This window comes from Vulpes vulpes, chromosome X (assembly GCF_048418805.1).
Source record: "Vulpes vulpes isolate BD-2025 chromosome X, VulVul3, whole genome shotgun sequence".
Lineage (NCBI taxonomy): Eukaryota > Metazoa > Chordata > Mammalia > Carnivora > Canidae > Vulpes > Vulpes vulpes.
The window spans coordinates 93,634,568-93,647,605 of record NC_132796.1 but is presented as its reverse complement, the minus strand read 5'-3'; the positions used below and the strand labels follow the sequence as shown (position 1 = coordinate 93,647,605).

General features: G+C 35.8%; 1 non-coding gene and 1 pseudogene across 1 annotated transcript; one reads left to right on the top strand and one right to left on the bottom strand.

Annotated features, from left to right (window-relative positions):
• Nucleotides 1–565: 565 nt before the first annotated feature.
• LOC112934468 (U6 spliceosomal RNA) lies at nucleotides 566–669 on the bottom strand. Its single transcript, XR_003237950.1, has one exon. It is a non-coding gene; the product is annotated as a U6 spliceosomal RNA (small nuclear RNA).
• A 10,494-nt stretch (nucleotides 670–11,163) lies between these two features.
• On the top strand, nucleotides 11,164–12,702 carry LOC140596123 (elongation factor 1-alpha 1 pseudogene; annotated as a pseudogene).
• Nucleotides 12,703–13,038: the final 336 nt, after the last annotated feature.

Sequence of the window (13,038 nt, the reverse complement as noted above, 5' to 3'; positions counted from 1 at the left end):
TAAAGAGATGCAAATTCCTTCCTAAAATACAAACTTCCGTTATTCATTTAGAGTTAAAAATTTCTACTGTATTTAAGATTTCACAGAATATGTTTTAATAATCTGGATAATGCAACAACTACAAGTTGTTCTAAATGTTAACTCCGTCACTAAGAGGTCCTTTTATATCTTTCAAAATTGGAAATTCAATTCAAATTCAAACCCATGGTGCACACTTGAAGGGCTGCTTCAACGCAGGCAAAGCTGTATATTTTTTCCATCATATTCATAGCAAAATATCACAGACATTTAACAGAAGTAGACCATATAGCCATGCTCTTCTTATGCACATCTCTAACAAGGAACTATGTAGGTGAAATATCTCCACCAGAAATTATAGCCTTAAGGAAGAAAATTTTGCTTCTTGATTCCTAGACTAGAGAACAAGAAAACAAGAGTAAGCACAAAAGTCTCTTCCTAATTAAACAGTACAATGCCTTTAATAAATATGTACTTAATCTAGGATCAACAGTTCTACTATCAAAATTTCATAAAATATTAAGGTACTTTTTAAATTATTAAAAAAAATTATATGGAATGCTTCACAAATTTGTATATCATCCTCGCACAGGGTTCATGCTAATCTTTGTATTGTTCCAGTTGTAGTATATGTGCTGCTGAAGTGAGCACAAAAGTATGCTTTTAAAAATCAAATTTCACTAGCACAAGAAGCATTTCAACATGATATTTTTAAAGGAATTCTTGAATAATGGCTATCACATTCCTCAGGCTTTTCTTTTTTCCTTCTCCATGTACATTGTCCTCAAAATGCTTATGAGATTTTGGAAACTTCAGGGATCAAAGAGATTCAATTTTGCCCATTCCAAAATTTTAGTTTAACAAGTATATCTCCATTCAATATTCTTGAAACTGTTCTACAGTACGCAGCACTTGAAAGCTAATCTGATTATGTAGCTTAGCTCACTGTAGTTGTAATACTTCATTATTTTCAATGCAATGGTCAAATTCAGAGCAATTCCTTCCCATAACTAAAATGGAGCCTGCTATTAAATATGAGCTATATTACTGATTTAATATATATTATTGCTATGGTTATTATCACCATTACATATAACATTTTGAATTTTTTTTAAGCAACTTTTCACATGCTTTGACTAAAATAACTAAAATATTAGTTCATTAATGTCATGATAATTTAAAATATCTCTGTTTTAGTCAGTTTGGGCTGCTATAGCAAAATACCATAGACTGAGTGGCTTTTAAACAACAGTAATATATGTCTCACAATTCTAGATGCTCATACACTGATATCATTTTGTACCATGGTCGGGTTCTATTGAGAGCCCTCTTCTGAGATGCAGACTGCTGAAATCTCCTTGTTTTCACATGGTGGAAAGTGAGAGACATCTCTAGGATCTTTTTTTAATCAGGGCACTAATCTCACTTATGAGAGTTTTTATCCTCATGACCCAATCACCTCCCAAAGGTCTCACATCCTAGTACTACCACAATGGGGGTTAGGGTTTCAACAAATGAATTTTGAGGGAACACAAACATTCAGTCCATAACAATCTACAAAGGAGGAAGTGATTTAATTTACAATGATTTTTCTGAAATTAGAATAGAATGTGTTTTCTGACATCAGAATTTATAAAATGTCTTGTGTATATAATTTATTACATTTATTAACTAAATTTACTAAAATTCTAAGAAGCTAGACTCCATTATAAGTCAAGTATGTTTTATTTCCAGCATTTATTCTATCATTGAAACCTGTGTGCGTGTTTTAAGTTTTGGCATATTTGAGTACCATACAGAAATCATATGCTGTATTTCATTATTTAGTATTCTAGTATCATTAATGAATCCAAACTTCTTCTGGAAAGCCTTAGGTTCACATGATATTAGGGTTGGCATCATCCAAATAATATAAATTTAGTATGTGCATTAAAACAAATAGAATATCTTTAGAGGAAAATGCTGAATACAGTCATTTGCTGTCTGAAGAAAACTGTAAGCAGTAACACTAAAAGATAAGTAAGATGATAGCAGTAGAAAATTAGATATGAGTTTATGATGTGATAAAAATAATAGAAAAGTGGGACGCTTGGGTGGCTCAGTGGTTGAGGGTCTGCCTTCTGCTCAGGGCGTGATCCGGGGTCCTGGGATTGAGGACCACATCAGGCTCCCCAGAGAGAGCCTGCTTCTCCCTCTGTCTGTGTCTCTCATGAATAAATGAATAAAATATAAAAAAAATAGAAAAGTAAATTCTCCCCCTGACAAGTTAACATAAGGAATATGTTGAAGAGAGACTATGACATAGTTTCATCAAGAAATAAATGAGATATTCAGTACTCTAAAACGTGAAGAGAACTCTGATAGTGTTTACTTGAAAAATAATTCCTTGGACAATTAAATCAGCCTTTAGTATCACAAGTATAGAAACACATTGATAATGAGAACTGGTGGACTTCTGAAGTTGTCAAAATTTTAAATGCATAATTTGTGGAGCTTTGCTCTGATGCAACCCTTTATTTGTGTGAATTTGAATACATTTTGTAATTCCTTCTAAGAATATTTAGTTACCAGATTTATCAACAAGAAAAAGTCCTTTTTCATTCATTGCTTTTCTGTAGCCAAAATATATGAAGGAACAGAGGTATTGGGAAAAAAAGACTTATAGCTGTCCTCTATTACACTAATCCCAAAAAGTTGGATTATATTTTATAGACTCCTTACTTCCATTAATAATTTTATTAGGGATATCAAATCTATAAATTTACCTAAATCTTAACAAATATATCTATATTACTATGCTATATGTTGGGTAATAAAAGTTCTCAACTATATATACACTACAGTATAGGTCTTACAGGCACACCTCGGTTTGATGTGCATTCATTAGTCATATATTATAGTTAATATATCGATATAAATATACTAATATATTACATTCTATATATGTGGGTTACCGGTCATGAAAACATAGATTACAGTAAAGTTAACAATATTACAAGGGCTGCAACTATTCTTTTGATGCTTAAACAATTGTTATTTCATTTGATTTGTACAATGACTCTGGTAATTTTTAGTATTCCATTTTCCAGATGAGGAACTTGAGACATAGCATGGCTAAGTACTCTACAGCCACAGAACTGATTAATGTCTAACAAGAATCTGAAAGAGAGCCAATCTAACTTATGGAGCAGCTTTTGATGTAAAAACTAAATACAAATAATCTATTTTACTTTTCATAATCATCATAATATAAATCATCCTTAGGCAATAGATGTATATGTATGTCACATATTTAACTAGCCCTATATTCTTCTGGGATTTTGATCTATGGATTTCAAAGAGCCTCCAGATTTGAATTTCTTTTTTAATTTCCTGAAAAGAAAGTCATCGTCTCTGATTTTTCCTAATATTTTTTAAAGATTGCATTTACTTTGATATTTTAAAAAATATATTTCACCTATAATATTGCATAAATTTCAGGTATACAACATGTTGATTTCATACATTCAAATATTGTAATATGATTGGCATGGTAGTGATAATTAGCACCTCTGTCGTTTTGGATAAAGAAGTCTATGGGGGAGGAGAGTAAGATGGCGGCAGAGTAGGAGGACTCTGGGCTCACACACAGGGGAATGCACAAGGAAAATGTTTTCCCAAAGCCACTGGCTTGGAAAATGAGAGGGGCTGAATTTCATGAGTTCTTACAACCAGCAGGGCTTAAAGCCTACAGTTCTAAAGGTCAGAAGGCTTTGCTGGGATAGAGGCTGGAGGGCACTGCCCTGCTCCTGGAGAGAAGGCAGCCAGACAATCCCGAGGCAGACCTCTTGGAAACAGCCATCTGAGGAGAATGCCTGGGGCGCACAGGGCATAGATTATTTCCTCTTCTCAGAGGCAGTGTTCACAGAGAAGCCTCTGTGGGAACAAAAGAGCTGGCTGCCACCACTTCCCTCACCTGCCCATCAGCATAAACACAGAGCCACCTGTGGGAAGCAGCACAACAGTGACACTGGCTGTCTAACTTGCTTACACCAGGTCTCACCACCCACCCCTGCCCTCTGGCGGGACTGCCCTTCTCAGTCAAACTTGCCTCAATCCAAGCACAGTGGGTCCCTCACCCTAGAAGACCAGCACAAACCCCTACCCACACCACATTTCCTGACCAGAGAGTTCTGCAGGGCCTCGGTTCTGATGGACTTGGTGTCAGATCTCATTTCAGGAGCAGACCAGAGAATGCCTCATTAAAACTCACCACATTCAGGCCATGCAATAAACACTGCCCACTGCAGGCAAGGAAAGCTGCTGCAGATGACTAGCCTGGAGGATAGAGCAGCCAAAACACAACAGCAGAGCATACACAGCACACACTGGAGACACTCCCTGAAGCACCAGGCCCTGGGCACTACATGACTTCTTCTTCCAAAGGCCATTACTTTCAAGAGCAGTAGACATACTGGCTTTTCTAACACAGAGAAGAAGACAGAGACTTAGACAAAAATGCCAAGACAGAGGGATTTATCACAAGTGGATCAAGAAACTGTCACAGCCAGAGATCTAAGCAAAACAGATATAAGTAACATGCCAGATGGAGAATGTAAAGCAGCAATCATAACGTTACTCACTGAGCTTGAGAAAAGAAGACATCAGTGAGACCTTTACCACAGAGACAAGAGAGTTAAAAACATCAACCAGAGATGCAGAAGGCAATAAACAAGGTTTAAAACAGGTTTGATGGAATGAACTGCAGGATGGAAGAAACCGAGGAACAAATTAGTGAGCTAGAGGACAAAATAATGGAAAATAATGGACCTGAATGAAAGAAGGACAGAAGGATTATGCAACGTGAGAACAGAGTTAGGGAACTCAGTGACTCCATAAAACATAATAACATTCATGTCATAGGAAGAAGAGAGATTAAGGTATTATTTGAAGTAATAATACCTGAAAACTTCCCTAATCTGGGGAAGGAAACGGACATCCAGATCCAGGAGGCAGAGAACTCCTGTTGATCAAAGTCAACAAAAGCAAGTCAGCACCAATATGTATTGTCATTAAATTTGCAAAATGTAGAGACAAAGAAAAACAACTTAAAAGCAGCAAGACAAAAGAAATCCTTAACTTACAAGGGAGCTGGTTCTTTGAAAGAAAATAATAAAATTGATAAGCCTCTAGTAAGACTTATCAAAAAGAAAAGAAAAGGCCCCAAAGAAGTAATATCACAAATGACTGAAGACAAATAACAACCAACACCACAGTAATACATAATTGTAAGAGAATATTATGAAAAATATATGCCAACAAAATGAACAACCTCGAAGAAATGGATAAATTCCTCCAAACATGTAAACTACCAAACTAAAACAGAAAAAAATATAAAACTTGAACAGACTAATAACCAGCAAAGAAATTGAATCAGTAATCAAAAGCACCCCAACAAACAAAAGTCCAGGGCCAGATGGCTTCCCAAGGGGATTCTACCAAACATTTAAAGAAGAGTTAATACCTATTCTTCTCAAACTATTCCCAAAATTAGAAATAGAGGAAAAATTCCAAATTCATTCAATGAGGCCAGCATTACCCTCATACCAAAACCAACAGAGGTCTACAGGTTAATATCCTTGATGAACATGGATGCAAAAATCCTCAATAAAATACTAGCAAACTGAATCCAACAATATATTTAAAAAATTGATTCAGCATGATCAAGTGTGATTTATTCCTGGGTTGCAAGAGTGGTCCAATTGCACAAATCAATTAATGTGATACACCACATTAATAAAAGAAAGGATAAGAATCCTACAAGCATTTCAATAGGTGCAAAAGAGCACTTAACACAGTGCAGCATCCATTCATGATAAAAACCCTCAAAAACGTAGGGATAGAGGGAATATACCTCAACATAATAAAGGCCATGTATGAACAACCCATAGCTAATATCATCCCCAGTGGGGGAAACCTGAGCGCTTCTCTATGGTCAGGAATAACAGAGGGGTGTCCAGTCTCACCACTGTTATTTAACACAATACTAGAAGTCCTAGCCACATATCAGACAACAGGAAAAAATAAAAGATATACAGATTGGACCAGAAGAAGTAAAAGTTTCACTGTTTTTAGATGACATGATACTGTATATAGAAAACCCCAAGGACTCCCCCCCCCCAAAAAAAAAAAACAACAACTGCTAGAACTGATAAATGAATCCAGCAAAGTCGTAGGATACAAAATCAACATGAAGAAAATCATTCCATTTCTATATATCAATAACCAAGCAGCAGAAAGAGAAATCAATGAATTGATCCCATTTACAATTGCACCAAGAACAATAAAATATCTAGGAATAAACCTATTCAAAAAGGTGAAAGACCTTTACCCTGAAAACTATAAAACAATAATGAAAGAAACTGAAGATGATACAAGAAATGGAAAGACATTCCATGTTCATGGATTGGAAGAACAAATATTGTTAAAATGTCTATACAACCCAAAGCAATACACACATTTATTGAAATCCCTATAAAAATACCACCAGCAGTTTTCACAGAACTAGAACAAACAATCCTAAAATGTGTATGGAACTGCAAAGACCCTGAATAGCCAAAGCAACCTTCAAAATGAAAAGTGAAGCTGAAGCTAGAGGCATGACAATTCCAGACTTCAAGTTATATCACAAAGCTTTATTGATCAAGACACTATTGTACTGGCACAAAAATAGGTACATAATCAATAGAACAGAATAGAAGGCCCAGAAATGGACCCACAACTATATGGTCAACTAATCTTCAACAAAGAAGGAAAGAGTATCCAATGGGAAAAAAAACAGTCTTCTTCAACAAATGGTATTGGAAAACTGGACAGCAACATGCTGGACAGCAACATGCAAAACTGCACCATTTTCTTATGTCATACACAAAAATAAATTCAAAATGGATAAAATACCTTAATGTGAGACCTAAAACTATAAAAGCCCTAAAGGAGAATACAGATAGTAACCTCTTTGACATTAGCCTTAACAACTTATTAGAAATGTCTCCTGAAGCAAGGGAAACAAAACCAAAAATAAACTACTGAGACTTCATCAAAATAAAAAAGCTTCTGCACAGTGAAGGAAATAATTAAGAAAATGAAAAGGCAAACTTCAGAATGGGAAAAGATATTTGCAAATGACATATCTGATAACAGGTTAGTATCCAAAATCTATAAAGAAGTTATAAAACTCAACACCCATAAATTGAATAACCCAATTTTTAAAAAGAACAGAAGACATGAATTGACATTTTTCCAAAGAAGACATACAGATGGCCAACAGACACATGAAAAGATGAGCAACATCAATGATCATCAAGGAAATAAAAATGAAAACTATAATGAGATATCACCTAACACCTCTCAGAATGGCTAAAATCAACAAAACAAGAATCAACAGATGTTGGCAAGGATGTTAAGAAGGGGGAAACCCCCTGCACTGTTTATGGGAATGCAAAATGGTGCAGCCACTCTGGAAAACAGTATGGAACTCTTTTCAAAAAGTTAAAAATAGAACTACTCCAAGATTCAGCAATTGCACTACTAGCAATTTACCCAAAGAATTCAAAAACACTTATTCAAAGGGATACATGCACTCCAATATTTATAGCAATATTATCTAAAATATCCAAATTATGGAAACAGGTCAAGTGTCCATTGACTGATGAATTGGATAAAGAAGAAGTGGGATATATATTCAATGGAATATTAGCCATAAAAAGAATGAAATCTTCTCATTGGCAACAACATGGATGGAGAGAGAGATGATTATGCTAAGGGAAATATGTCAAACAGAAAAAATAATATGATTTCACTTATATGTGGAATTTAAGAAACAAAGCAAATGAGCAAGAGGAAAAGAGAGAGAAGCAAACCAAAAAAAATAGACTCTTAACTATAGAGAACAAACCGATGGTTATCAGAGGGGAGATGGGTGGTAGAATGGGTTAAACAGGTGATGGGGACTTAAGGAGTGCACTTATTGTGATGATCACCAGGTGTTTATGGAAGTATTGAATCACTATTATGTACACCTGAAACTAATATACTCTATGTTAACTACCTGGAATTTAAATAAAGCCTCAATAAAAAAGAAGTCTATGGGTCGGTTTATGAGAGAAACTAGTATTTGGATACAGAAATGTGCAGCATAATTGGTTGACATAAATTAGTGACATTTTGCACGGGATAATTCTCTGTTCTGTGGGGATGTCCTATGCATTTTAGGATGTTTAGCAGTATGCTTGGCCTCTGTTCAATAAATGACAGTAGCAACTTGTTTCGCAATCATGACAACTAAAAACTCCTCCAGAAATTGCCAAAAGAAATATCCCCTCGGGGACAAAAGCAGAACAAAAGTTCTGCTGAAAGCCACAGGTTTACAACAATACAAGTAAAGAAAAAGAGAGCAGATAAGCATTCTTCAGTGCAGCTTTATTCTACTCAGAAAATAGGCAAAGTCATGGATACTGCTTTTCAGATAAACCTGAGGATTACAGAGTTGTCCATTGAATGAAGAATTTTGAATACACAATTATATGAATATTTTCATCAATTTTTCATTGAAATTTAATGTATTTGGTTAAATAAGTTTCACAAGATAATTAAACCATGAAAAATACGAGGAAATCACCATGTATTTGCTCTTTTAAAATGATTCCTGTTATAAATAATATGCTCAGTTGTGGTTTTACATTGCAGAGATTTCCCCACCTTGCAACCTGTGAGCTAAATTCTATGCTTGGCCTAAGAAACTATTTTCTCACTAGATTAAATATTGTGAAATAAAAAGAAAACATGTAAATATAATATGCCCCAAAGCAAAAAATTAATTTTCAACACAGATGGGTTTCAGGAGGTTTAATGCCAAAGATTTTAAAAGTCTTGTGCCAGGGGGTACTTTGTTTGCAACTGAGATAAAATATTTCCTGTATTACCTTCACAGAATGATGAGTTTCATTCCCAAAGCAGACATTTAAAGGGTCATTTGAAATAATATGAAAAGCATTAAATATCTGATTCCCTTACTCCCAACAGTACCATTAATGCTATCTGTTCTACCCCCCAAAATGGCAAAAGAGGAATGGTAGGTAGAAAGTTGGGTAAAATACTTTATGATGTGATTTTTTTCCCAACCAGAAATTAATCACAAAAGGAAAATTCTGAACCTTTTGTTCAGTGACAACCTTATATGTTAGTCAATGGGACTTGAATCTAAATAAGGACAAGCTTAATTCCCATTCCATTTGGTGAAATGATACCAATGAAGTCTTCGACATTTAGTCAAGAAAACTTGATTATCATCCAATGCATTTCTTTGCAGCCTTCCTTTGTCAATATACATTGCAGTGTATGGAGGGTTTAGGTTACCTATTAAATAATGGATCTAGTCATAGCCTTTAAAGAGCTTTTAGTCTATTAAAGATAGTTACGATGAAAATACAATGTCTAGAAATACATATTTGTACTTTTATTCCTCCTGAACATACAGTATGTACTTAATGTTGAATATAACTAAACTGAGAAAAGTTACATGAATTAGAGAACAGACTGGATAGTTTTTGGAAGAGATACACTCATATAAAGAAAGCTGCAAATAACCTCAAATTCTTAAAATTCTGCTTTGATTTTGTGGCTTAGGCTCAGACAAGTTAAAAAGGAATCATATTTGTAACCACCACACACCTCAGAATTTCTGCAAGTGTCCATTATTCTCATAAATTCACTTGAATTTGTCCCTATTTTTTTTAAAAAAAAAGCTTGCTCCAAAAAAGCAACTTATTCTTGAATGTCAATCCCAAGGAATACCTCTAATTGTGGCTTTGTCATTGGTTCAGATGATTCTCAAAGTAAACGTTTCTCTGTAAGTTAATATGTAGTTGGACTTACACAGAAAAGTTTTGGAGGAGGGATTTCTTCATAAATGCTCAACATCTCCACTGTGGCAATATGGCTAATTGGGAAGACTCACTTACAAATAAGAAAATATGAAAAAAGAGAATTTATATGCCTATACTCAATGGCCCAAAGTACACCTTGCAAGAAGTTGCTCTGAAGGTTATATTTTCTTCTCCTTAGTAAAAAAATAATACCTTTCAGAGTTTGAATGATTTCAACATGCTTAAGCCCCCTTATCCCTAGTCTAAATAAAGGTTTATTATTTTGTACTACCCAGTCCCCCAAAAAGCTGTCTAATGGTAAAGATATATAGCACTGAAATTGTTATGCATTCATATTTTTGTAAAAACTAGCTATGTATATCTAGTTATGTTATACATATATACTCATTTATTTTGTATGTGTGTTATCTCAAACATAAAAAATACTCTAAATAAAATTTAAACAAAAAAGACAATTTTGTATGTATACCTCAAAGGAATTCTCGATGGGGAGAATACTATCATATAGATGAATGAGAAGGGGCACCAGCAATGTAAAATTATTAAATGATAAAATCTACTTATTACTACCAAAAGGACACTTCAAATGCTGTACTAAATGATGTGATGAGTACTGTGTGTTACATACAACTGATGAATTATTGAACACTACATCAAAACTATATGCTGCCTTACTGCATTTAAAAAAAATTAAACATTCACATTGTGAACAAAACCGTTTTAAAAATATTATGTGTTTCCAGGGTGCCTGGATTGCTCAGTTGGTTAAGCATCTGCTTTCACCTCAGGTCATGATTCTGGAGCCCTGGGATCTAGCCCCACATTGGGTTCTCTGCTCAGCAGGGAGTCTGCTTCTCCCTCTGCTCCTCCCCTGACTCATGCTCGCTTGCTCTCTCTCTCATGCTCACTCTGTCTCTCAAATAAATAAATGAACTCTTTTAAAATATTTTTTTAAAAAATAAGATGTGTTTTCCTTTTCACAACAATTTGCCACCAGAACGCAGGTGTCATGTAAACTACCACTAAATGTAAAACAAACTGCGGACAGCCCAGATGGCTCAGTGGTTTGGTGCCGCCTTCAGCCCAGGGCGTGATCCTGGAGATCCCTGCATGGAGCCTGCTTCTCCCTCTGCCTGTGTCTCTGCCTCGTTCTCTCTCTCTCTCTCTCTCTCTCTCGAACATGAATAAATCAAATCTTTAAAATAAATAAATGTAAAACAAAATGGGAAAGGAAAATTCTCATGGCATCATTGGACATGTAGGTTTGGGCAAGTCTATCACTTCTGGTCATCTGCTCTACAAATGTGGTGGGAATAACAAAAGGACCACTGGAAAATTTGAGAAGGAGGCTACTGAGATGGGAAAGGGCTCCTTCAAGTATGCCTGAGTCTTAGGTAAACTGAAAGCTGAATGTGAACATAGTATCACCATTGATATATACCTGTGGAAATTTTAGAATAGCAAGTATTACGTGACCGTCTTTGATGCCTCAGGACACAGAAACTTTATCAAAAACATGATTACAGGCACTTCTTGAGCTGACTGTGATGGCCTGATTGTTGCTGCTGGTGTTGGTGAATTTGAAGTAGGTATCTCCAAGAATGGGAAGACCCATGAACATACCCCTCTGCCTTACACACTTGGTGTGAAACAACTAATTATTGGTATTAACAGAATGGATTCCACTGAGCCACCTACAGCTAGAAGAGACACAGGAATTCATTAAGGAAGTGTACAACCCTGACACAGTAGCATTGGTACTAATTTTTGTTTGGAATGGTGACAACATGCTGGAGCCAAATACTAACATGTCTTGGTTCAAAATATAGAAAGTTACCCCTAAATATGGCAATGCCAGTGGAATCATGCTGCTTGAAGCTCTGGATTGCATTCTGCCATAAACTCATCCAATTGACAAGCCCTCATGTCTGCCTCTCCAGGACGTCGACAAAATTGGTGGTATTGGTACTCTCCTTGTGGGCTCAAGTAGAGACTGGTGTTCTTAAACCCAGCATGGTGGTCAGCTTTGCTTCAATCAATGTTACAACTGAAGTCAAGTGTGTTGAAATGCACCATGAAGCTTGAGTGAGACTTTTCTTGGGAACAATGTGTGCTTCGGTGTCAAGAATGTATCTATCAGGAACACCTGGGTGGCTCAGTGGTTAAGCATCTGCCTTCAGCTCAGGCCATGGTCCCAGAGACCCAGAGTCGAGTCCCACATCAGGCTCCACTGGAGGAGTCTATGTCTCTACCTCTCTCTGTGTGTCTTTCATGAATAAACAAATTAAATATTTTTAAAAATTAAAAAAAGAATGTATCTGTCAATGATGTTCATCATGGTAAGGTGGCTGGTGACAGCAAAAATGACCCACCAATAGAAGCATCTGGCTTCATGGCTCAGGTGATTATCCTGAACCATCCAGGACAAATCAGTGCTGGATATGCACCTGTGCTAGATTGTCACACAGCTCACATTGCTTGAAACTTTGCTGAGATATAGGAGTAGATGGATCATCCTTCTGGAGAAAAGCTGTAAGATAGACCCATGTTCTTGTAATCTGGTGATGCTACCATCATTGATATGGTTCTGGCAAGCCTATGTGTGTTGAGAGCTTCTCTGACTATCCTCCTCTGGGCTATTTACTGTTTGTGATATGAGACAGATGGTTGCTGTGGGTGTCATCAAGTAGTGGAAAGGAAAACAGCTGGAGCTGGCAAGGTCACCAAGCCTACCCAGAAAGCTCAAAACCTAAATGAATAGCAACCCAATACTTGCCACCATAGTCTTAATCAGTGGTGGAAGAATGGTCTCAGAACTGTTTTTGTCAATTGGCCATTAAATTTAATGGTAAAAGACCAGTTAATGATACCAATGCATTGTAAAACCTTCAAAAGGAAAGCAGAATGTTTTGTGGAACATTTGTCTTTGTGTGTGTGTGTGTGTGTGCAGCAGTTTTAAGTCATTAGTTTTTAAAACTAGCTCTTTTTAATGGAAATTATAAAAAATCTGTGACAGAATTTTGAAACCCATTAAAAACAAAAGTTTAATGAGAAAAATAAAAACAAAATAATACATGTCATACTATCTTCAGAAAAC